Consider the following 27,121-nt stretch of genomic DNA (forward strand, 5'->3'; position numbering starts at 1 on the left):
TGGTTTGTTATCTACTTGATGTACCTGTTCAGAGACGGTACTGAAATCTGACTACATTTGTGGATGTGTCTATTTCTCCTTGTATATACTGAAACCCTGTTATTAGGTGCATAAACATTTAAGATGATGTTTTTTTGATGAATTTACTTTATCATTATGAAAGAATCCTCTTTCTCCCTGGCAATATTCTTTGCTCTAATTTCTACTTTGTCTGATATTAATATAGCCACTCCAGGCTTTTTAAAAAAAAAAACTTATTTATTTTCTTGTATTTTTTTTTGGCTGCATCGGGTCTTAGTTGCGGCACGCAGGATCTTTGTTGAGGCATAAGGGATCTTTCACTGTGGCACGCGGGCTTCCAGGGCACATGGGCTCTGTAGTTGTGACACGTGGGGTCCACAGCACATGGGCTCTGTAGTTTGCAGCACATGGACTCTCTCATTAAGGCACACGAGCTCAGTAGTTGTGGTGCACGGGCTTAGTTGCCCCTGGCGCATGGGATCTTAGTTCCCCGACCAGGGATTGAACCCACATCCCCTGCATTACAAGGCAGGTTCTTTACCACTGGACCACCAAGGAAGTCCCCACTCCAGGCTTTTTTTTTTTTTTTTTGGCTGTGTTGGGTCTTCGTTGCTGCGCCCGGGCTTTCTCTAGTTGCAGCGAGTGGGAGCTACTCTCCATTGCACTGCATGGGCTTCTCTTTGCAGTGGCTTTTCTTGTTGCGGAGCACGGGCTCTAGGTGTGCAGGCTTCAGTAGTTGCAGCACATGAGCTCTAGAGCTCAGGCTCAGTAGCAGTGGCACACGGGCTTAGTCACTCCGCGGCATGTGGGATTTTCCCAGACCAGGGATCGGACCTGTGTCCCCTGCATTGGCAGCTAGATTCTTAACCACTGAGTCACCGTGGAAGTCCACAGGCTTTTTAAAAAATTAGTGCTGAAGTGTATATTATTTTCCATCCTTTAGCTTGTAATCTATTTGTCTTTATATATATGTTGTACACTATTTTTGCAGGCAGCATAGAGTTAATCCTTGTTTTTTGGGGGTTTTTTGAACCTAATCTGATATTCTTTGCCTTTTAATGAGAGTATTTAGACCATTTATACTTAATGTGATTATTGATATGGTTAGGTTGAAATGTAGCATCTTGCTTTTTTTGTATTTGTCCCATCTGTTCTCCATTCCCTTTCCCCTTTTTCCCTGCCTTCTTTTGAACTAATTATTTTTTTTTTCTGATTTATCTCCTTTGTCTTATGACTATTTTTTTATGCTTTAGTGTTGATTTAGGGTTTATGGCTATATCCTTAACTTATTACAATATCCCTTTAAGGGATATTGTACTTCTTCACATATAGTAAAAAAAAAACTTTAATATTATATTTCAATTTTTCCCCTCCTGACCTTTGTGCAATTATTGTCACACCTTTTATATGTTATAAACCCCAACTCCACTATTACTATTTTGTTTTAACGATTACCTTTTTAAAAAGATTTAAATTTAAAAAAGCAAAACTTTATACATTTACCCAGGTGTTTACCATTTCTGGTGCTCTTTATTTCCACTTGGTATTATTTTCTTTCTTCCTGAGGACTTTAACATTTCTTGTAGTGTGGGTCTAACAGTGATTAACTCTTTAAGCTTTTGAATGTCTGAAAATGTCTTTATTTCACTATCTTTTTTGAAAAACATTTTCATTAGCTATAGATTTCTAGGTTAACAGTTTTTTCTTTCACTACTTTAAAGACATTGCTCCACTGTCTTCTGGCTTTTGCTTTGCTTTTGATGAAAAGTCTGCTGTCGTTCTTTTTTCCTCTAAATGTATAGTTTCTTCATTCTCTATTTTAAAATCTTTCTCGTTATTACTGGTTTTAAATTATCCGATTAATGTGGTGCCTTGGTGGAATTTTCTTCATTTTTTTCTTTCCTTTTTTTTTTTTTTTTGGTGATTGCTAGCTTTTCATTGAGCTTCTGAGATTTGTGGGCTTATGGTTTTCATTAAATCTAGCAAATTTTCAGCCATTATTTAAAAAAAAATTTTTCTGTTCCCTCCCTCCTTTGGAGACTCTAATTACACAATATTTTTTGGCTGTTTAAAGTTATCCCATAGCTCACTGATGGGCTTTTTTTCCCAGGATTTGTGTGTGTGTGTTTTATTTTGTATAATTTCTATTGCTGTGTCTTCAAGTTCATGCAATCTTTCTACAGTGTCTAGTCTGCTGTTAATCCTATCCAGTGTATTTTTCATCTCAGATGTTTATGTTGTCTCTAGAAGATCAATTTGGGTCATTTTATAGCTTTCATGTCTTTTCTTAACAAATGTATGCTTCCTCTATTATCTTGAACATACAAAACTTAGTTATACTAATGTTTTTAATATCTTCATTTAGTGAATGTTATTTATTAAAATCTTATTAAATTACTTAAAATGTTTATTAAGTTTGTTTATTAATATCTGTTTCATTTCTGAGTCTATTTTTATTGATTGAAGTTTCTCTTACTACTGAATTTTCCTGTTTCTTTGCATATCTGGTAAATTTTGATTGAATGCTAGACATTGTGTACTTTACCTTGTTAGGTGCTGCATATTTTGTGCTTCTTTATATATTCTTGAGCTTTGTTCTGAGTTGGAGTTAAGCGACTAGAAACAATTCGACCCTTTTCTTTTTTATTTTAATTTTTTGTCCGCGCCATGCGGCATGTGGGGTCTAAACCGTGCACCCTGCAATGGAAGCGTGGAGTCTTAACCACTGGACTGCCAAGGAAGTTCCACAGTTTGACCCTGTAAACCGGAAGTCTGCAAATTATGGTGCACAAGCCAAATTTGTCCCAGAGTCTATTTATGTAAATAAAGTTTTATTAGAATACAGCCACCCCCATTCATTTACATATTGTCTATGACTGCTTTAACATTACAATGGCAGAGCTAAGTAGTTGCAGCAGACGTCATATTGCCTGTAAAGCCTAAAGTATTTTCCATCTGGACCTTTACTAAAAAACTTTTATGATTCCTCTTTAATGGCTCACTTTTAAGATTTTGTTTTGTTTTGTATTTTTGGCCACACAGTGAAGCTTGTGGGATCTCAGTTCCCCAGTCAGGGATCGAGCCCAGGTCCACGGCAATGAAAACCTGTGTCCTAGTCACTGGACCACAAGGGAATTCCCACTTTTAAGATTTTTTAGGTAGGATCAGGGCAGCCTTTAGTCTAGGGCTAATTTTGCCTCACCCTTCTGAGCACTCCATGTAATGCCACCTGTATTACAAAGTTTTTCTACTCTGAATGGTGGGGATGCACACATCCCAGCCCTACATGAGCTAACTTTCCCTTCCCAGTGGTTTTTCTCCAAGCCTTGGGTAGTTCTCTCATAAGCATGCACTAATCAGCACTCAGCTGAAGGCTCCAAGGGAACCCTCCGAAGAGCTCCAGAGCTCTCTTCTCTCTGGTCCTCTGTCCTGCAAATTCTAGCTGCTTCAACCTCCCTGAATTGCCAGCTTAATCACGTCAATTCAGGGTGACTACTGGGCTGTGTTTGGGTTCCCCTCTTACACTGTGGTCTTGGGCACATCATTTGTTTCCTTTATCTCAGGGTTAACTGTCTTATGCCACTTGTCACCCAATGTCTGAAAACCTTTGTTTCATACATTTTATGGGGTTTTGTTTGTTTGTTTGTTTGTTTTGCTAAGGTAGGATAATAAATCCAGTTCCTGTTACTACATCATGACTGGAAGTCATGGTAGAAGCCCCCTCAGTATGATATTCCAATACCTTACATTTGCATTAATGTTTTATAGTTACAAATAAGTACTGACAAATCTACACTATCTCATTTCATCCTCTCTACATTGCTAAAGTGTAGAGATTACAAAATATGCAAAAAATGTTCTGGGGTCACATTACAGAGCAGCTCATGTCTCCTAGTCATTTTCTCTTCCATAAAATATACATAATTTTTTCAAAATTTACTATATGTAATGACATAAATTATAAAGGACTGTCTTCTCTACAAAGTACACTGTAAAATAATTTATTACTAGTATCTCAAGCTTATAAAACTGAGCAATATCAGATTAAAGGATTAATAGTTACTGAATGTTGCTAATGGCCAGTTCTATCACCTAAATTAATCCTCATAAGCCTCACAACTATTATTATTTCAATTTTATAAAAGACAAACTGTGGCTAAGAAAGCCTCATTAACTTGCTTATGGTGTACTCACTGGAATCACAGCCAGAATTCAAGCCAGGCTACACTTGATTCTAAAACTTGTGCTATCCACCATTCTGTCTGCTCTTAATTTATAGCTCTTAAAAAGCACACTCTAGAACTAAATTCTGATAGAACACTCTAAATCTTCAGTAACAAAATGGTATTAGGAGTCATTTACTGAAAGTATCAATATCTACTCATTTTTACCAAAGAACTTCTGATCAAACAAGCACTGAAAAGAAAATGAAGTATATTCTTAGAAGAAATTTCAAACCTAGTTTTTCTCCCAGTAATCCTTAGAAATATACAGATGATTGAGATTTTAGTTGCTTTTTTCACTTACCTATCTCTGTGGTCACGAGGCAACAAGAGAAGGTTGTATTAGGCAAAGTCAGTAACCGCTATACAATCCATTTTCCCTATCCCACTTTCCCATCTTTGTAAACAAAACACACAAAAATTACTGCTCTCGTAGAGTTCATCTTCAAGTGAAAGGGAGAAAGACAAGTAAAATATATAACAGAAGGTGGTTAAAAAAATAAAGTACTGGGATTTCCCTGGTGGTGCAGTGGTTAAGAATCCGCCTGCCAATGCAGGGGACATGCGTTCGAGCCCTGGTCCGGGAAGATCCCACATGCTGCGGAGCAACTAAGCCCATGTGCCACAACTACTGACCCTGCGCTCTAGAGCCCGCGAGCCACAACTACCGAGCCCACGTGCCACTACTGAAGCCTGCGTGCCTAGAGCCCGTGCTCTGCAACGAGAAGCCACTGCAAGGAGAAGCCCACGCACCACAACAAAGAGTAGCCCCTCTCACCACAACTACAGAAAGCCCCCATGCAGCAACGAAGACCCAATGCAGCCAAAAAATAAATAAAAACAGATAAATTTATTTTAAAAATAATAAAAAATAAATAAAGTACTGTAGTGATAGGAAGTGCTGGGAGTGTAAGGCAGGGAGAAACGGTGGTAATTTGAAATAAGGTAGTCAGGGAAGGCCTGGATGCAGAGATGACAATTTTGCAAAGATTTAAAGGAGGTAAGGAAGTGAGTCATGTGGCTATTTGTGGGAACAGTAATTGCAAAACCCCCATGTAGGAATAAGAATATTGGTATGGCTAAAGCAGTGAGTGAGGGGGAGCAGTAATAGGTTAGGTTAGATCAGAGGTAATGGGGGCCCATATCATGTAGAAGTCGATAAGCCTCTGTGAAGAGAGGCACCGGAGTCACTGGAGCAGAAAAGTAACCTGATCAGACTTAAGAGTTTTAAATAATTTATCTGGCTGCCATTTGGAGAATGGGTTATAGGGGAGAACGTGTAAAAGCAGGGAAACAAGTTAGGAGGCTATTTTGATAAAAAGATGAAGGCTTTGACCAGTATGGTAGCGGAATACATGGTGAAAAGCAGTCATCTTCTAGATGTATTTAAGGCAGAGCTGACAGTATTTCCTGACAGCTGAGTGTACAGGGGGTGACAGAGAGAAGAGGGGATGATGGTGCCACGGAGGCTATCCGAGCAACTGGGGGAATGCAGGTGCCATCGACTGAGAGGAGGAAGACGAAGGAAGAAGAAAGTTTGGCTGGACTGGAGAGGATTAGCCATTTAATACTGTAAATGTTTTCAGTGATAGAGGGGCTAATTCATTTCCCAGGTTAAAAATGTTTGTTCAAATCTATTTCAAATGTTTAGATTTCACTGAATTAAAAAAACTACCATGAAACAGGAGATCTAAATTCTTCTTCAATATGCTACAAGAAAAAGTTACTGAACAGAAATATAGCTACTCCAAATGATAAAATGAGAATAAAGCTAAATTCTCCCAATCTGCAGTTCTCCCTTCTTTTCATCTCATTGCCAGATTTGCACAGATAAACGAAACAGAATTGGTTATACCTCATTAGTCAAACCATTCACATTAGTGGCTTTCTCCCAGGATGTTGTGCCCCTCTTACCATCTGCCACAAGGATGTTCTAGGTGAAGACTGTGATGTCCAACAGGATGGATGGATGTGCCACCTCAGCTCCACAGATGGCACTTTGCTCCTGCTAATCATAACCCTGATAGAAAGTCACTCCAAAGAAACAGATGGCCGTAGCCCAAGATGTGTAATTCAAACCTTCTCAAAATAACTATCACCTAATTGTATGAGAAAAAGTGAGACTTTCTTTAAAATAATATAAGAACCAAATAAAAGAAAGGTTTTGCTCTAATTTTTGTTCAGGTCCTCTAGAAAAAGACTCTCATGTAATTAGAAAATATACAAGGTTGGAGGTGAAGGATAAAGAAATGAAAATATCAACTTACAAAAGCCAATGATGACTATGTTGTCAATCAGGCGGCAAAAACCTAAAAACAAAAGTAAAAATTATATATTAGTTTTATATAGTAGTTGTGTGTGCATTTTTATTTGTAACTTCATTGAGATAACTGCAGATTCACATGAAGTTTTAAGAGAGATCTTCAGTATCCTTTACTCAGTTTCCCCAGTGGCAATATTTCACAAAACTGAAGTGCAATGTCACAATTACTATATGTGTGTATATATATATCATATATATTATACAATACACTGGTCTTTTAAAAATAAATTTATTTATTTATTTTTGGCGGCATTGGGTCTTTGCTGCTGCCTGCAGGCTTTCTCTAGTTGCAGCAAGCAGGGGCTACTCTTCATTGTGGTGCGCAGGCTTCTCATTGCAGTGGCTTCTCTTGTTGCAGAGCACAGGCTCTAGGCACACAGGCTTCAGAAGTTGCAGCATGTGAGCTTCAGTAGTTGTAGCATGCGAGCTCAGTAGTTGTGGCTCCCACTCCCCACACTTGTACATACATCTCTCTGCTAACATCCCTACTTCATGCTTCACTGAGAGAGAGAGAGAGAGAGAGAGAGAGAGAGAGCAAGAGCGAGCGAGAGCGAACGTGCTACTGGACGGAGCATCTCATCTTCCCAATGCTAAACCTACAAATTTCTCTTCCTAGCACCAAAGGTCAACCCCACCTTGCCATCCAAAGTTTTCTCTCCATTATCATCGTCTCCCTTTCTACTAGAGGTACTTCTCCCCAACACACAATCATGCTCTGGTATTTCCCAACCTTTAATAAACAAAACCTTCACTGACCTCGCATTGCCCTCCAGTTCCCACTATGTTTCACAGACTAACTTTCTCAGATTAACTTCACAGAAAAGAATTGAAAACAGATAATCCCCATTTCCTCACCTCCTATTCACTTTCCAACCCATTCCCTTGGCTCTTATCTCCACCACTCTATCAAAGGATCCTTATCAAGGTCATCAAAGCAATTCCTATTAACGTCATTTAACAAATCAGGACACTGAAGCTCAAGAGAAATTATTAGGTTGAGATAGTAAAGATACATACCTTCCCTTGGAGATAAGCAAGAGCCTAGGGCTGCCCCAAAGCACTCTTTTCAGGATATTAAACTAAGGACTTTATCTTCCACGGACCCCCACCTCTTTCCTTCCTTATGTCACCCTCCCCGTACTAAATCTCAGATTTACTTCTTAAAATACCTCATTATTTTTCATTATTTTAATTGAGAAAAAGCCTTTGCTTGACCTATGAATATTTTCTGTGTAGGCCACTTGGTGTATATTATATTGATCACAACAACCTGAGAATAGGTGGGTTTATCCCCTTTATACAAATAAGAAAATTCTGGCTCAGAAAGAAAAAAAACCTTCCTAATATCAGACAGTTATGAAGTAGTAGAGCTAACATTTGATCTGATCACCCAGATTCTGCTCCCCAGGCTGACGGCCCTTCATGATGGTTAGATCTCACAGTTTCTTAGTTGTTCCTATTACATGGTAACAGGGTAAGGGCATCACTCAGAGAGATGTGACATAGTCCCAACACCTCCATAAGGTCAGAAAACCTAGGATATAAATTTGCTATGAGCAAACACATAAGAAACTGATTTATATATTATAATGAGGACTTTATAATAAAAACAGTAATTGTCAAGACATTCAACTCAACTTTGGTGATCGGGGCATTTTCCCTTTCTAGCTCTATCTAGGAAGCTAAATTAGTAAGCACGAGAATGGTATAGATTTCCGTGCTCATTCATATCTTATTCTCATTTTCTAGCCAACACAGATATTACACTTGCTCAGCACTGTCCTTAAACATGGGCAAGAGTGGTTCACAGCAAATCATTCCCTCTACAGTGAAAAGTCCAAGTGTCTAAGGGGACATACCCACCCAGGCCCAGACTCCCCTCCTAGACTATACTCCAGGATCCTGGAACCATGGAATTCTTGTTCAAAGAGCTTCAAGCCTGCCACCAGGGACGGCACAGTCCTTTCACCTAAACCTGTTACTTTTTAGGACAGATCATGCCACTCTATGTGCCACACTAGGCTCAAGAGGTGGCCAAGCGGTGGCTGTTTGTAGGGGTGTGGACATGACCAACTGTGTGCCCTTCATACTGTAGAACTGGGCCAAGGATGTGAAGCAAAGAGAAGATGAGCCGGCTCTCCCGACAATGTCATGTTCTAAAGGTGCAGAAACCTCAAGACTAAGAAGTCCACATTCAAACCTGGTTTTCCTGGTCATTTGAGATCAATCTGTCAAGGAATGACAGAGTATATTTTTATAGCTAGTTTACTGTCTTAAAACTTCTAACTGTTTAGAGTCACAGTACCAGTCCTTCTGTTTATATTCCTGCTTGGACTTCTCTACCTGCTTATAGTTAGGCAGGGCCATGTGACTAGCTCTGGGCTGCCAACAAACAGTTAATGACTGGCACAAGACCATTTAATATTATCTTTCCCTACCATGTAAATCGAGAAGACCAAGTGTTTCAGAAAGCATACAGCTCAAGATGGTGATGCATCACAGGCCTAAGTCTGACAATGTGGATGGTGTAGAGCTTCCCACAAATCCACAAAGGATGTTTAGTGTGAACAATAAACCGTTCTTCTGTGAAGCCACTGAGGTTTGGGGATGGCTCATTAGCACAGATGACTTTAGCCCATCCTGACTATATAGAAATTGGTACCAGAAGTAGGATGCTTCTCTAGCAAAAACCTAAAACACATGACCATGGCTTTGTGGTCAGGAAGCAGTGAGAAAAATTATCTTAAGAGCTGGAAAGATAGTGGTGTGTTTTATACAGTCGTCTATTTGGTAAAGCATCTGCTCCTGGTGCCTTGGGAGGCAGATCACCTACCTCATGAAACTGCAGCCCTAGAAGAGGTAACAAAACAAAACACTGGAAGAGTGCACTGGTTACTGGTTGCATTTAGCAAGGTATTCAAGAAAGAGATGAGCTCAAAAAAGGACTATCCAGTCTTCAAGAAGTGGAGGAATGGAGGAGCAGACATTTCAGATGTGCAGTATTAAAAGAACTAACTACTTCTCAACTCCCATACTAACAGTTTAAAGACTTTGAAGGTCATAAGCCTAGGAAAATCTTTTTTTTTAATTAAATTGCCTCAGGACAATGATAGATAATGTGTCCACTAAGACATTTATATGGCTAAAATGACTGAGAAAGAAGATGAGATTAAGGGTAAAGATTTCCAAAAGAAGCAAGCCAGTCCCAAAGTAACTTTCTTTGGGTCAAGAAAAAGAGCTACAGGAATGAGAAAGCAAATCAATGCAGCAAATCTAAGAACCATATCTCAAAACAAAAGAAAAAATAGGGATGTATTTACTAGCACATAGAAATCATTGGCAACAGACAAGAAACCTTCTAGATTTTGGAGAGAATTATGCTGCCAAAAGAACCAGCATATCAATTGAAGTCTTAAAATGATACTTTGGTTCCCAACCTTCTATTTGGAGGAAGTGGGCAGAAAGAGTTGCTCAGTTCCCAAGTACAGCAAATTCTTTACTCTCCACTTCATATGTGGCTAAGGGAGAGAAAAGAAAAGAAAGAACCCTCCAAAGGGAAGATCCAGGCCTCTTAAAACAAAGAACGAGAAGGTAGAATCAGGCCCTAATTAAGAAATATTTGTTCCCCTACGTGTCATGATACCTGTCATGAGGGATTTCAAAATTGCTATGGACCAGTGACTCCAGTGTATCTTCCAGGTTTCCCTTTTCCAATCTACTTTGGATATGTGGCATAGGCAAACAATAAACTAATACTTTTCATTGTGTTAAACCATTGAGCTTTTGGAGTCATTTGTTCTATAGCATAACCTAGCCTCTCCTGAGTGATACACAAGGCTCCTTAGTGTAATCCAAACAAGGTAAGTTAGTTAAATGATTTTAATGGACAGTGGTATCAAATGCTGCCAATCAGAGGAACCAACTTTACCATACTCTAAGTCTCAATATAGATGTTGGGGGACCCAACAGTCTTTTCTGTCATCAAATCTTTCTTACTTGGTCATGTTAAAAATGCCACCAAATCTCTTGTGGAAAAAAACATATCCAGTAGATACATTCTTTCTTTAATTATGTAAACAGCATTTATAAGCTATAGCTATTAAATCCTGTTCTTCCTCCTTTCTGATCTAAAAAGAGATTGTGCCTTTTAAAGTAGATTTCTGCTCATATCAAATTCCTTCTATTATGTTGCTTTTTTACTAGTTCTAGGATGCCTCACTATTGCCACTATATACTGTCTGTGTTTTTACCACAGTCACCTGCTTTTAACAGATCTATGATCTCCTTTTCACTTGGAAAACTTTTCTAGGTACTTCACTTCATTTCCCACTTAAAAACGGGGATCTCAAAGTGACAGTTCAGGAGGAACCATTATACATCTGTCCGTGCGCCAAAAAGGGAGGTCAGATGCTGCCTTTACTAGAATTAGCTCTACGTTAGCTGTTCCTAAATCTTCCACAAAGATTTTATGTAGTCTTGGATCCTATTTGGCCAGTGAAGCCTGACGTTTCCAATTTAAAAACAACACATATGTAATTCAGGTAATTCCATATCTTCCCAGGCAAGATATGGAAAAGACTACATCACTTTCTCTACCTGTCAAAACAATTACAGGAATAGGGATGCTGGCTTCTAAACAGCTGAGAGCTTCCAACATAAGATTCATGGGATACACATGGACTTCAACATATACAACCTTTGATCAATCTTCTTCAAAATCTTGCAACCTCATGGACCAACAAGTTTCTTCTTCCTCTTTCTTATTTTAACTGAAGCAAGCATAAGAGGGGGCGGGGAATTTAGGTGATTATAAGATATTTTGAATTGCCAACCTAATAGAGGAAATCAAACGTTCCTTCTTTTACACACACACAGAGATACCATCTACTCTAATTTTTAAAACTCTGAGTAACATGTTTATGCTTTAAAACTAGAATGCTTTCCGTCATCTACTCCTCCGACATGGTGGGGAAAAAAACTAGGATTAACTGAAACAGGTAAGTCACTACAAAACAAAACCAAACAATTCCTAAAGTGTACTGGCGAAATTCATAATCTACAACATCCAAAGATGGATCTGTATTATCTTAATAATCCCAGAAAGGTATCAGAAAAATCAACACTTTTCCTATATACTGTAGATTTTTTAAATGTCACAGTGAATGATGTTCTACATCACATCCTCTGAGAATATGAACATCTTTCCCCAGATGTTTAAAAACAATTCTCTGGATTGCAGTTTTAAACATCTCTGTGATGTGACATGGTATTATCCCCAAAACATATGACACTGACTTCATGCTCCGCCGAAGCACAGACGGATTTAACACAACAGCTCTACTTCACACAAGCTCTCAAAATCTCCAGCAGGAGCTAAACTAAACTAATTGCATTATGAAAACTCTGGTTATTCTTATGAAATATATGGCAGAGAGTGAAAGCAGCATGAACACGAAAGCAGCTTATATTCAGTCCCAATATTTGACTGCTGCATGCATTTCTAGAAAACCCATTGTTATGGACTGAATTGTGCCCCCCAATATTCATATGTGGAAGCCCCCAATGTGACTGTATTTGAAGATAGAGCCTTTAGAAAGATAATTAAGGTTAAATGAGGTTGAAGATGAAGCCTTAATCCAATAGCATTGGTGACCTTAGCAGAAGACAGAGACACCAGAGACCACTCTCTCTCCATGCACACACCCAGTGCATAGAGGAAAGGCCATGTGAAGACACAGCAAGAAGGCAGCCACCTGCAAGTTGGGAAGAGAGCCTCACCAGAAACCAAATTTGCTAGCACCTTGATCTTGGACTTCCAGACTCCAGAACTGTGAGTACATTTCTGTTGTTTAAGCCACCCAACCTGTGGTATTTTGCTATGGCGGCCCAAGCAAACTAATACATCTACCCTTCTAGGATATTTCAGAGTATTTTCCCCCAGGAATGAAAAAAGGAAGGACGCTTAACACTGGGTGGGTCCAAGCCTTAATTATCAAACAGAGACCTTTTGTTTCAAGGTCTAGCAATACTAAATATTTCCTATGAAATGAAAAATCTGCATCTACTAACTGCATTAGTGGTAATCAACAGTAAAATTACCTGGAATCTACAGGGCTTCCCTGGTGGCGCAGTGGTTGAGAGTCTGCCTGCCAATGCAGGGGACATGGGTTCGAGCCCTGGTCTGGGAGGATCCCACATGCCACAGAGCAACTGGGCCCGTGAACCACAACTACTGAGCCTGCTCGTCTGGAGCCCGTGCCCCACAACAAGAGAGGCCGCCGCAATAGTGAGAGGCCCGCGCACCATGATGAAGAGTGGCCCCCGCTCGCCACAATTAGAGAAAGCCCTCACAGAGAAACGAAGATCCAACACAGCCATAAATAAATAAATAAATTTATTTATTTATTTATTTATTTATTTAAAAATTATCTGGAATCTAGACCTTCAGTCTCTTTTCCAAAATATAAAGGATGAGAGATGTTTGGGAGCTAACCAAGACCAAAAGATGTTTCATTTGGTCTCCCTCCCACCATAGTCCACTCTATTGTAAGACCTGGGGAGCCACATCTTTCTTTAGATTTTCTTGATTTAGAATTTCATTACCTCCCAACTGCTATGATGGCAACAGTGCCATATAAAGAAGAAACACTGGTAATCTGAGAGGAACTTTAACAAGATCCGAACATTTGTCTCACTAAGAAGTAGCTAACCCTGTCACTACTTGGTACTCTTCCTGTTAAGTAGATCTGGGAAAGTCTTCTATCACAGGCCTATATGTATGATTATGAGGCTGCCATTAGAGGTAGCTGAGAGTTAATCAAATATCAAGCACTTACAAAGTGCATACAAATAGAAGCTATGGCAACGACAGCCAATTCTCCCCGATATCTATTCTTCCCTTATTCCTTTGTAATATAACCTCTGAATTTTAAAAGGGCAGCTATACTGAAAAAAGTGCCTTGACCCTTATCTCACATCATAACAAAATTCTGAGATAGATCATAGAATGGATCACAGACCTAAATATGAATGGAAAATGAATACCTTCATGACTGTGGAACAGACAAAGATTTCTAAAGCAGGATACAAAACACAGTAACTATTTAAAAAATTGATAAACTGGATCTGATTAAGAACTGTTCCTGAAAAAACATCACTAAAAGAGGAAACAGAAAAGTCAGACTGAGAAGCTATTTGCAATATACACATGCAACAAAGGACATTTTCCAGAATACAAAGAATTCCTACAAATCAATAAGATGACGAACAACCCAATAAAAATGTGTGAGAGACTTAAACAAGTACTGCTCCAAAAAATATATCTATTTTTACCTTATCAAATTAGCCAAGATACACGTGAAAAGGTGCTCAACATCATTAATAATGAAGGAAATGCAAATGAAAACCATGACGGCATCTCACATCCACCAGAGGGCTTAATATGAAAAATAATAATATCAAGTGCCAGTGAAAATGTGGAACTACAGTTGTAACTCTCACTGCTACCAGGAGTGTCCATTTATTCATTCACTGTTGGTAAACTGTTTGGCAGAATTCACTGAAACTAAATATACAGCTGTTCTGTGACTTAATTCTAGTCTTACATATGTTCCCAAGCGAAATACTACAAATGTCCACCAAAACATCTGTGTATGACTATTCATAGCAGCTTGATTTATAATAGCCAAAATCAGAACACACCCACACATCTATTAACAGAATGAATAAACAAATTGTGGTATATTGATAGAATGGAATGCTAATCAGAAAAAATATATATGAGAAAGAATAAACTATACATGCATCAGCATGGATAAATTTCAAAAAAGTTATGCTGAATGAAAGAAGTCAGACACGAAGAAGTACATACTACTTGGTTACCCTTAAAGTTCAAGAATAGACAAAACTAATCTAGAGTGATGGAAATCAAAAGAGTGTTACTTCTGGGGAGGTAATGGCTAGGAGGTGCATGAGAGAATTTGCTTTTTCTGGATGGATGTAATATTTTCTATCTTCATGCAGTAATTATACAGGTAATATGTTTTTAGAAAAATCATCAAGCTGTTTATTTAAGATTGGCATACTTTATATGCTCTCCCTACACCCATGTATTTTACATCTCAATAGAAAAAGTACTTCACAAAAGACAAGCAGACTATTTTTACCTAGTAAAAGTTATTAGGCAAATGCAAAATATTCTTCTTCAAAATAAAACAAATTGTGCTTAAGTTTCTATTTCACTTACCTCCACAATAAGCTAAAATTAGATTATCAAACCTTATTCATTAGTATCAATGAAAACTTGGAAGGAAAATCCAAAGAAAATAGGAGTATATCAGTTAGTCCACAGCAACTAACTTAGTCACTGAAACGATGACTCCAAGTAGCATATTGGTAATGTAAGTGAAGCAATTTCAATGATGTGTTTCACCAAAAATATATCTGTTTAATAACTTTATTTAACTATTTATTTTTAGTACCAAGGTGGGATGACATACAAGAAATCGCCAGAGCTTTTGAATCAGATAGACCAGTTTTGCCACTTACTAACTATACTGGTGTTGGGCAAGTTTCTTAATCTCTTTGATACTGAGTTTCTTCACAACTTAAAAGAGAGACAATAACACTTTGCAAAATTGTAGCACGATTATAGTAGGTATTTAAGAGTGGTAGCTATTTAGCAATAGCTCTTTGTACGCAAAGTATCATGGCAAGTACTGGAACCCCATCTCTAAGAACCTGACCAACTGGAAGTGACATTTAGATATAAAGATTGGTGATGAAGGAAAGAATGTAACAAGGGCTATAGATTACAAATTACAGGGTTCCTATCTAGCTAGTAGGATTGTGGACTGAGTATTCTCTGAACAGAGCCTAGAAGATTTTTGGGAAATTCACTCAAGACAGAGGAAATGGCATGAAAAAGCATAGCCTGCCAAGAGCATTTCCTGGCAAGAAAAAGCATAGCCTCAAAAACAGTGCACTGACTTCAAGTTCTAATGAGTAGTTAAGACCACTTGTGCCACTGGACTAATTCTGAGGAGTAAGACTATAAGGCTAGTAAAGCCACTTGGGACTAGATGGAAAAATGACCACTGTCAGGTTAAGAAGTCAAGGACCTGTTTTCTCAAATCCTTGGATGTCACTGAAGGATTCTTTCCAGGGAAATGACCCCAGCGGTCATTACACATGATAGGAAGGGAAGGAAAACCTCAATATGGGTGGAAATAGCATAGAATGATAAGGACCTAATCCAAGATGCTGAGAGGAGTGGAAAAAACAAAGACATTAGAATTCAATTTTATCAACTTCTTAAAAAGTAACAGAAATTGAGTTTCCCCGAATGATTCAAGTAGGCCTAACTTCAACTTTTAAAATGATCTTGACTGTCCCATAAGCTCCCCCAAAAGCAAAAAACGTATCCCAAACACATTGCCTGGCACATTGAAAGTGCTCAATACATACTGTTGGCAAATGAATCTTTTTAAATATTCCAAATATTGAAACCTCTACAATAATACAATGTTCAAGGTAAAACATGTAGAAAAGTTAAAAATCATTTCTCCTTCCTGCTGAGTGGCCATTTTTCACAATATATGCCAAGTTTTGAATTTGCTCAATTTAATATTTAAAAAGATTCATTTGCAAAAGCTATCTCTACCTCTAGCTTTACCAAAGAGTCAGATAGAAATCGTTTTAGAAAGTTAGGAATGTTGCCACCTCAGTTGCTAAGCCTTTGTGTAATTTATATATATATTTTTAGGAATCTATCATTCATTGTGTCCTTTGCTGTGGCAAAAGAACACCTGCCGTATGACTCATGAATATTACATGAAAAAAATTAAAGAGTAAATTAAATCCAGGTCATATATGTAAGCTTTATCCAAGAGTACAAGATGATTTCATAATAAGATAACTTGTATAATTATTGAAATAATTAAAATTAAAATAACTTACCACATTAAGAAATAAAGAAAAAAATGAGTACTTCCTAGGCACTAAGCACAATTCTTAGCCCTTTCTACATTAGTTCTTTTAATCCTCTCAGCAACCTTCTATGGTAGACACTTGTTATCTACATTTTACAGATGAGAAATTTGAAATATAGGGAAGTTAAGTAATTGTCCAATATTACACTGTAGCAAGGAAGGGGCAGAACTAGGGACTGAACTCAGGCAGTCTGGTTCCCGAGTCAGAATTCCAGTTAATAAATATAGAAAGAGGGCTTCCCTGGTGGCGCAGTGGTTGAGGGTCCGCCTGCCGATGCAGGGGACGCGGGTTCGTGCCCCGGTCCGGGAGGATCCTGCATGCTGCGGAGCGGCTGGGCCCGTGAGCTGCAGCCGCTGGGCCTGTGAGTCTGGAGCCTGTGCCCCGCGGTGGGAGAGGCCGCAGCGGTGAGAGGCCCGCGTACCACAAAAAAGAAAAAAAAGAGAGAGAGAGAGAGAGGGAGGGAGGAAGAAAGAGAAAGAAAGAGAGAAAGGAAGGAAGGAAGGAAGGAAGAATAAAAGAAATGGAAATCACCACTAGAATACCACAATAATAACTGCTACAGGCAAGGTCAGTTGAATGCTAAAATTAGTGAGCAAAACTTTAAGGAGAAACAGGACATTTGCACAACCTCAAAATAAATCCCTCAAAATATTTATTAACTATTATGGTAGTTTTATTTATTTACTTATATATATATATATTTTTTTGCGGTACGCGGGCCTCTCACTGCCGTGGCCTCTCCCGTCACGGAGCACAGGCTCCGGACGCACAGGCTCAGCGGCCATAGCCCACGGGCCCAGCCGCTCCGCGGCACGTGGGATCCTCCCGGACCGGGGCATGAACCCGCGTCCCCTGCATCGGTAGGCGGACTCCCAACCACTGCGCCACCAGGGAAGGCCTGGTAGTTTTAATATATACTTACAAATCATTTGATATTTTTCCCTCTCCTTCCCTTGAATGTGTACCTGCTTCTAATAAACAGTGTGTGAAAAACAGAACTGTTACAATGGACAAGTCTGGCAGACACTACCTAAACTGTGTAATCAAGGTTAATGTGTTGATATGGATATCATGTGCCCCCAGATAGGATGCAGTGACAGGACATCTCTGTGGTATTCTTCCTTCAAAGTCCATAACCTCAGTCTAACTGTGAGAAAACATCAGACAAACCCAAATTGAGGGACACTGTACAAAATACATGGCCATTACTCTTCAAAAGTGACAAGGTATCGAAAAATAAGAAAAGACTTAAAAACTGTCATGGATTAGAGTAGATTACGTAACAATGAAATGTAATGTGGTACATGGATTATGTCCTGGAACAGAAAAAGAACACTGGTGGGAAAACTGGGGAAATCTGAATAAAGTCTATAGTTAATAGTATTGCACCAGTGTTAATTTCTTAATTTTGGCAAATGCATCATGGTTATGTAAAATGTTAACATTAGAGGAAGCTAGGTGAAGCATATATAGGAACACCCTATACTACCTTTGCAACTCTTTTGTAAATCTAAAATTATTTCATAATTAAGTTTTAAATTTTGATACACACTTGTGAAAACAAATTTCAGTAAACCAGAAATAGAAAAATTTCTCCATCTGGTAAAGAGCATCTACAAAATATACAGTAAACATCATCCTTAAAAGTGAAATATTTTCCCTTAGGATCAGGAAAAAGTAAGGATGTCCATTTTAACACTTCTGTTAAATACTGTTCCAGTGTTTCCAGCCAGTGCAACAAGGCAAGAAAAAAAATGAATAGAGATTAGAAAGACAAATTTAATCTTTTTTTTTAACAGATGACATGATTGTAGCTTTAGAAAGATCTACAAACTACCAGAACTGAAAAGTGAATTTAGCACAGTCACTAAATACAAGCTCAATATACAAAAATCAATTACATTTCTATATACTAGCAAGATGGTTGGAAAATAAAATTGAAAAAAAGATACCATTTACAATAGTATCAAAAAAATCAAGTGGCTAGAAATAAATTTAATAGTGTGTAAGTCCTCCACAGTGAAAAACATAAAACAGTGCTAAGAATAACTGAAGAACTTATTCAATTAAGAGATTTACCATGTTCGTAAATTGGAAGATTCTATTAAGATGTCCATTCTCCTAAAATTGTTCTACAGAGTCAATGCAATCCCAATCAAAAGTCTGGTAGACTTTTTCTTTAAACAGATGTTGACAAGCTCATTCTAAAATGTGCATGGAAATGCACAGCACTTAAATAGCTGAAACAATCCTTAAGAAGACCAAAACTGGAGGGTTTACAGTACTATATGTCAAGACTTAGTATAAACTATGGTAATTAAGAAAGTGCAGTACTGATGAAAGAATTGATAAATAGTTTAAGTGGAACAGATTAGAGTCCAGAACAGACCCAAATATATGATCATTCATTTTTTTTTTTTTTTTTTTTTTTCTTTTTGCGGTATGCGGGCCTCTCACTGTTGTGGCCTCTCCCGTTGCGGAGCACAGGCTCCGGACGCGCAGGCCCAGCGGCCATGGCTCACGGGCCCAGCCGCTCTGCGGCATATGGGATCCTCCCAGACCGGGGCACGAACCCGTATCCCCTGCATCGGCAGGCGGACTCTCAACCACTGCGCCACCAGGGAGGCCCTCTATGATCATTCATTTTTAACAAAGGTCCCACTGCAATTCAATGGAAAAAGTAAAGTCTTTTCCATAAATGTGTAGAGTAGCTAGATGACCACCTGGAAAATAAATACTGACCCCCACCTCACAAAATCAACTGTAGATAAATCAAAGACCCAACTGTGAGGACTAAAACTATAAGGCTTCCGATGGAAAACAATAAGCAAATGTCTTCAGGGCCTTGACGGAGAGCAACAATGAAGGTGGAAGAGAATTCTGTGAGCAGGGTACAAAAAAGCACTAACCCTCCACCCTCCACCCCCACCCCAAAAAAAACTGATAGACTGGACTTCATAAAAAAAAATCTGTTCATCCAAAGGCACTATTAACAGACTAAGTAGACAAATTCAGACAGGTAGAAAATACTTGCAAACATGTGTCTGATAAAGGTTTCCTATTCAAAATACATAAGGAACTAAAAACCACTAACAAAAAGATAGCCTAATTTTAAAAAGTGGCCAAAAGATTTACACAGGCACTTCATAAGAGAAATCTGAATGGCCAAAAAAGATATAAAAGGATGTTCAACATTATTAATATTCATGGAAATGCAATCAACTTACCCAAAGACCATCAATTCAGCTCCTTGGTATATATCCAAGAGATATGAGTATATACATTCACCAATGGCAGTTTCAAGAACATATATAGCAATTTTATTTATAATGGCCCAAACCTGAAAACAACTCCAATGCTTATCAACAAGAAAAAGGATAAATAAATTGTGGTATATCCTTATAATGCAATACTATAGAAGAGACATCACTAAACTTTTTCTGTAAAGGGTCATATAATAGCTTTATGGGCCATATGGTCTCTGTTATAACTACCGAACTCTGCTGAATGGACATGGCTATATTCAATAAAATTTCATATATGAAAATATGTTATGGGCTGGAATTGGCCACAGTTTGTCATGCCTTGCAACTTATACATGCAATGTGCATGAACAAAAGAAAAGCAATATAGAAAGAATAAACTATATGATTCCATTTATACGAAGTTCAAGAACCCGTGAAAATAATCTATGGTGATAGAAGTGAGGAGAATAGTTGACTAGGGGAGAGGAATGGCTCTATGGATAGAGACAGGAGGGAACTTTTGCAGGGATGAAAATGTTCTGTTTCTTTATCTGGGTGGTGATCACACAGGCATATACATATGTAAATTTCATCAAGCCATACACTTTATTCTTATGTCTTCATTGTTTTTAAATGATAGTTCAATTTGAAGAAGAAAACAAAAATTAGACAAAGATCAGAATACAGATCTGAAGAAATTATCTAGAATTCAACAAGGTCAAAAATATGTATAATATATAAAAGCGAGATTAAAAGACATGGACGACAGAATGACAAAGTCTAACAGAAGTCTAATCAGAGTTCTTAAAGGGAAGAATGGGAAAAATGGAGGACAAGCAACACTGAAAGACATTAAAGATAGAACTTTCGAGAACTGATGAAAAACAAACCTTAGAGACAGGAACACAATAAATCCAGGATAAATGCAATGTCCACATCTAGACACGCTCTGTCATAAAACTGTAGAAAACAAAAGAAAGAGAAGATTTTAAAATCAGGCAAAAAAAAAAAAAAAAAAGACAAATTACCAACCAATAACAGTTATTTGAACTAATTCTAACATTGAAAGTAGAAGTCAATGGAATGTCACCTCCAAAGGGCTGAGAAAGATACTGGCAACCTGGAACTATATGTCTAACAAAATCATCATTCAAGAATGAATGCAAAATAAAGACATTTTCAGATAACATTTGCCATCAACAGTCCCTTAATAAACAAGCTTGTAAAATATATATTTGAGGAAGAAGAAAAGAAAGATCTGAGATGCAAGGAGGAATGACAAAGAATTCATGAAAAGAAAAAAACAGTGATGTCAAATTTATAGGAAAAAAAATCAAAATGGAACTAAACTCTGGAAGACAACAACATTTAAGCTGGGAGATTAACTGGTGTCAAGGCAACTCACGTTTCTTGAATTATTCAAAACAAGAATTAAAAAAAAACAAGAATTAAACTTTACATTAAGTTAGTACATTAAAATTTTGAAAGAAACCACTAAAAGAAATAAATTAGTAACCTTCATACTAGTCAAGAGGAAAGAAAATGGAATAAGAAAAAATCCAAAAGGTGGCAAAGAAGAGGGAAAAACCAGTAAGACAGGATAAAAACAACCCTAAAAGATAATGCTAACTTTCATCCTAAATATATTAGTAATTACACTAAACTTAATTGGACTGATAGACCCAGTTAAAGGACAAATTGTCAGAGTGGATTAGAAAAAACTATGAGGTTTTACCTATTTGAAAGAAATATTCTAAGCAAATGCTAACTAAGGGAAAGGTGTGACTAGGAGATTACAAAACAAAATGGATTTTAAGGTTAACAGGCATTTGGTTGAGGAGGCGTCACTATAGAATGACAAAAGGTCCAATGCAGAGAGGAGAAAGAGCAATTCCAAACTTGTATGTACTTTCCACTTTTATAAAGCAAAGCTGACAGAATTACAAGAAGAAATTGAGAAAATTCATTATTTTACGGTGTTATTTTTATTACACCAATCTCAGTAATTGACAGATCAAAGAAACCAAAAAATTGGTAAAGTTAAAAAAGATTTGAACCTCACAATATTTATGCTTGATCTAAGACATATACCTACCTTGCCCCAAGTCTGTGAATATATATTCTTCTCAGTCATTCAAGGAGCAGTTGAAAAGCTAACCATGAGGCCGTAAAGCAATTCTTAAATTTCAAAGAATCGGTAGCATAGAACCCTCATTTGCTGACTACACTGCAAGTTAAAAAATCAACAACAAAAGGATAACTCATAAAACTTTCCACATTTGGAACTAGAAAATACTTCTAAAAATCTCAGAGGAAAAGAAAGAAAAAATTTTTTAATTCTTAGAACTGAAAAATATACTACATACAAAACAAAAGAAAATAAAAATTGGTAGTATTTGCAGAAAGAGACAAATCAATGGCCAGAGTACAGAATCCAGAAATGAGCCCAAGCATTTCTGGAAGTATGTATATGACAGAGGTGGCACTGCAAATCTCTGGTACTGGGACAATTACCACATGGGAAAAAGCAAACACATTAATCTTGATCTCATTGCATAAATAAAATATGTTCATCTATATATACATATATACATATACATGTCAGGTAAATTAAAGAACCAAATGTAAAAAATGCAAACTTTAAAACTTTTAGAAAAAGTTTTCAAAATATATTTCCTTAATAGTAAAGAACATCTTAAGACACAAAAGCACAAAGAAAAAATTGCCTGCAGTTTATATAACCAACAAAGGGTTTGTATCTTGAACAATGTTTTCTGATAGAAATTTCTGCAATGATGCAAAAATATTGTTATATAATATAGCACAATATAAAATAATACAGCAAAATACAATATAAGAGCCACTAGTCACATGCAGCTACTGAGCACTTGAAATGTGGCCTAGAGTGACTGAGGAACTGAAATTGTTGAAGTAAATATAACAGCATGTTAGGTTAGCATTTTAAACTCCTTGATGAAGGTCAATGAAGGTCTTTTATGTATTCATATACTTTTCAGTATTTAATTTTTTTATAAAGAATTTGATTTTAGCTTATATTCTATATGAAACAATTTCAATTTTGTAAAAAATACATAAAAGTCGCTTTTCAGAAAGCAAGCACAGTAAAATGTTCACAGTATTATCTGTGAACGATTTTTATTTTCTTCTAAATATTAAAAAAATTATTAAAGATTAAAAAAAATTTAATGAACACTGATGTATCCACAACAGAGTTTTGATATTATTTAAATTCCCTAGGTACCTCTTCCTGATCATGACTTTTCTTTTTTTTAAAGAAAAGCTGGACAGCTTCAGGTTTCTTCATTTTGTGACACCCATATTTTAATATACTTTGGGGGAAATTTAATATACAGACATTACATGTAGCGTTTAACAGAGAGTTATAAAGCAAACACCCATGTCACCACTGCCCAGGTCAGGAGATAAAAGCATTTTCAGCATCCCAAAACCCTGCAGTGTGTCCCGTCACATTCATATTCCCCCTCTTCATCCCCAGGAGATGACCACTAACTTGATTTTTATGGTATTAATTTCTTTACAATTTTTCTTTACTATTTTTAATGCCTACACATGCACCCCTAACAACAGCCTTATTTCACCAAGTTCTGAATTTCACATAGATGATAGTCTTCTTCAGCAACTTGTTTTTTTTTTTTTTTTTTTTTTGGCTCAACATTATTGAGACGCATTTGTGTTAAGACACAAAACTACTTCATTCACCCCTGTACTGGGTGGGTTCCATTTTATGACTGCAGTATAATTTATCTTCCTCCTTCAGATGGACATGAAGGTCGCTTCCAGCTTTGGGGTTTTACAAATAACACTATAGTAAACCCTCTTGTACACGTCTGCTTTTGTATATGTATGAAAATTTATCTAGGGCAGTGGCTTTCAAACTTTTTTGACCATGACTCATACTGAGGAATGACGTTTTACATCATGACACACATCTGTGTGTGTATAAAACTGAGGGAAAAAAAGCAAAAAGAAAAGTTTCATGAAGCAAATACCCTATGACCTGATAGACATTCTGATATTTTCTATTCTGTTAGTTCGTGTTTTACAAATTCTGATCCTTATCCACTTAACTGATTTCACGACCCACTAAATGGGCTTCAAGCTTTGAAAAACATCATGCTACAGGATAAATACCCAGGAGTGGAACTGCTAGGACGTGCAGCACGGACGTCGGATGTTGTCAACTCTTCTAGATCCTTAACTTTAAGTAAATGTTCTTATCTAATTTACCACTCTATAACTTTAGAGCTAAAACTGCGAAACATCAGCTCGTTTTATCTTTTCCTTTGGTCGTTAAACAGTATTAATCACTTACCATGTGCTAAGTATCCACTGGGCTCCGAGCGAGACTGATGGGTTAATACACAGTCGGTGGGGGGGGGGGCGGGGGGGAGGACATAAGGGACCAGGACCTCAGTGAGGCCCCAGAAAGCTCACAGGAGGGGCCTCCGATCCTGCCTGGGGAGGGAGGGGTTAGAGAAGGATTCCTGGAAGAAGGAGGACCTAAGCTGAGTGTTTCTATTTTTAATTTTTATTGGTTTCCTAAAACATAAAAGTAACACATTTGTTGGGGGAAAAAAAGTCAAAATTACAGGAGTATGTTTATTAAGAAGTAAAAAACCCCCAGCACTGCCCCTAAAGTTTGATGCTGAGACTAAATAACCAAAGTTGCATTATCAGTTATCCTAGGAAAATTTTTAAGAGCCCACATTTTAAAACAGTCTTAAGAGCATACCTGATAGGGTCCCTAATACTAAAGCATAAAACGAGTCACATTTTCCATAATGAATGTAAACGCAAACATTTCATGTTTAGTCACATTATTACTTTTCACAGACTTTTTTCCTGGCCTTTTAGCAAGGTTAGATTGCCAGGTTTCAAAAACCGAGGTCTATTTACCGCATACCAACTATATGCGAGCGCTTCAAAAAGTGGCATTAAAAACGACCAGGCGAAAGAATTTGTTGTTCGAGCCGACTTGGCTTGCCCGGTGACAATTCGTCAGAGTTTCACACTTCGTCCCGAGGAGCCCCGGACCCCGTCACGTACACGGCGCGTCGGCACCGGCACACCCTCCCGAGCGCGGCACGGAGCCCAGCGCGGTCCTCGCTCCGCGGCAACGCCGCCACCCCACCGTCCCCAGGCCGGCCGCGGCCCCACGGCCCCCAAGCGCGGCCGCGAGCCCCCTACACCTACCCTGCGGGGTCCGGAGCCCCCCGGAACTCAGGCGCGGCAGCTCGGGCGCGCCGCCTCCGCGGCCATGACGGCGACCCGGGGAAGCGCCCCGCGCGCCAAGGCCCGCGGTCCGCCGGGCTGGGAGGAGAGCCGCCCCGTCCGTCCGTCCGTCTGTCCGCCAGGAGAGTGAGGCCAGAATCCGCCCCAGACGTGTCTAAATCAAGGCTCGGGGCGGTACCGACGGGCTGAATGACAAATGGCAGATGCCGTGGGCTTTGCCGCCCTCGGCAGCCGCGAGGATGGCTGCGCCGAGGAGGCCGCGCACAGGCGGAGCCCGGGAGCCGGAACGGCGCGTCCGCGAGGAGGGCGCTGGGGCCCCTGGCGGGGGCGTCACGTGGCAGGAGGAGGCCCCGCTGGGGAGCCAGGGGGTCGGCGGCCTGGGCGGAGGAAGAGGACAGGCGCCCAGACGCCTGGCCGATTGAGTCATCCGTGTGGGCTAAGCCAAGGTCGCCCAGGTGCAGAGCTGGCGCAGGTAGACCCGAACCAGCCCGAAGCCCCGTACCGTATCGGGGGCTGTTCACTTAAGTCACCACCAGGATGAACCGCCCAGAGCCAAATCATAAATGAGAAACACGACAGATGCTAGGAGAACACTGCAATAGGCCAAACTTACCTCCTTTCTCCTATTCGTGCCGCGTGGAAATCATGGCAGCCTAAATGTGCCCACTAAATGTGAGCCAGGCACTGTGCTAAGCACTTAACAGGTAAATAAACGTAATCCTCACGACCCCCTAGTGAGAAAAACTACTCCTCCCGGTCTTACAGCTGCAGAGACTAAGGCGCAGAAAGATTAGACGGAAATTATTTTACAGTTGTGGAATCATTCTGTGTATGCTTTAAGTAATTTTAAAATGTTCTTTGGATTTAAGAAAAAGAAACAAGCAAATCTCCAGCTGTTGCTTTCTTCCCTACAAGATACACGTCCCTAAAAGAGGCCTGTAAACACTAAGTAAAAAGACTTAAATGTTTCTAGGCCTTAATGTAATATGGAGTTCACGACAGGTTTCAGACAGTCCCATAGCTCTGAAATATGATGTAAGAACATCTCACACTTCTATCCATCTTCACCGCTGTCTCCGGATTTCCATCGCTTGTATTACTTCTGGCTTACCAGCGCTTAGTACATTTACAAGTGCTCCACCACCTTATTCTCCCAGATGGTCAGTTTTAATTCTATACTTAAATGAATTCAGTGTTCATCATAACATATCCGTTCCTGAATTATTTTTATTCATTGCTTGATGGACTGCTCTTTTTCAAGTTGTTTTCTTAAGGAGCGCTTATAATGTTTTATCTGCTTTTTATCTCTACACATTAAAAAAAAACCGGAGCAAGGCAAATATTTTGGATTCACACCTTCCTTCAACACCTAACAGAAAAAGAAGGTAACTGCTTCACTGATTTTTGACATCATAGATTTCTGTGGAGAGAACTGAATCCTATGTGATTTTCCCTGGGAGGTGATTTGATTTTTCTGCTTGGATGCCTGAAGAATTCTTTATCATTAAAGTACCCTGTATATCCTTAACTGGGCTATGTCTCAGTGTCAATTATTCTCTATCAGTTTTTTTCCCCTGAGTATACAGTATGATCTTTCAACTTACAGATTCCATTCTTCTTAGTATAGTATCCCATTAATATTATATATCTGAATAAATTTATCTTTCATTGGTTGGCTTTTCTACTTCACAGTCACCAGTTGTTCTTATACTTGATCTTTATTTTCCGTATCCATCTTCTTTCGATTTGCATTCACTGTGATTCTCTAAAAAATTCTGTTCATTGGTTTTTCTAGCTTATTGGATTAAAATTATGTTCTTTTGAAAATCGATTTTCTCAGCTATGCAATTTCCTTTTTCATCACATTCTCATATTGTCCTTGAACTACTTTGTGAAATCATACTATTTTTTTTTAAAGTTTATTTATTTTTTTAATTAGTTTCTGCTTTATAACAAAGTGAATCAGTCATACATATACATCTGTTGAAATCATACTATTTTTTCTGTTGAGTCAAACACATATAAGGAATATAAATTTCTGTTCC

At 38.4% G+C, this 27,121-nt stretch overlaps 1 protein-coding gene across 3 annotated transcripts in view; it reads right to left on the reverse strand.

The window, feature by feature from the left end:
* Window positions 1-25,514, reverse strand: part of PLAGL1 (PLAG1 like zinc finger 1) — a 64,741-nt gene extending 39,227 nt beyond the window's left edge. For 2 of the 3 annotated variants that reach the window (XM_081250819.1, XM_081250820.1), the window contains exons 1-3: window positions 25,038-25,512; window positions 20,693-20,762; window positions 6,512-6,553 (exon numbers count right to left, since the gene is read on the reverse strand). The gene's annotated coding sequence lies outside the window, so the exon portion shown is untranslated. Of the gene's footprint in view, window positions 1-6,511; window positions 6,554-20,692; window positions 20,763-25,037 lie in introns of all 3 variants that reach the window. The other variant, XM_081250821.1, reaches the window with a different exon arrangement.
* Window positions 25,515-27,121: the final 1,607 nt, after the last annotated feature.

This window comes from Mesoplodon bidens (assembly GCF_964165515.1).
Source record: "Mesoplodon bidens genome assembly, chromosome: 12".
In the NCBI taxonomy this organism is placed as follows: Eukaryota; Metazoa; Chordata; class Mammalia; order Artiodactyla; family Ziphiidae; genus Mesoplodon; species Mesoplodon bidens.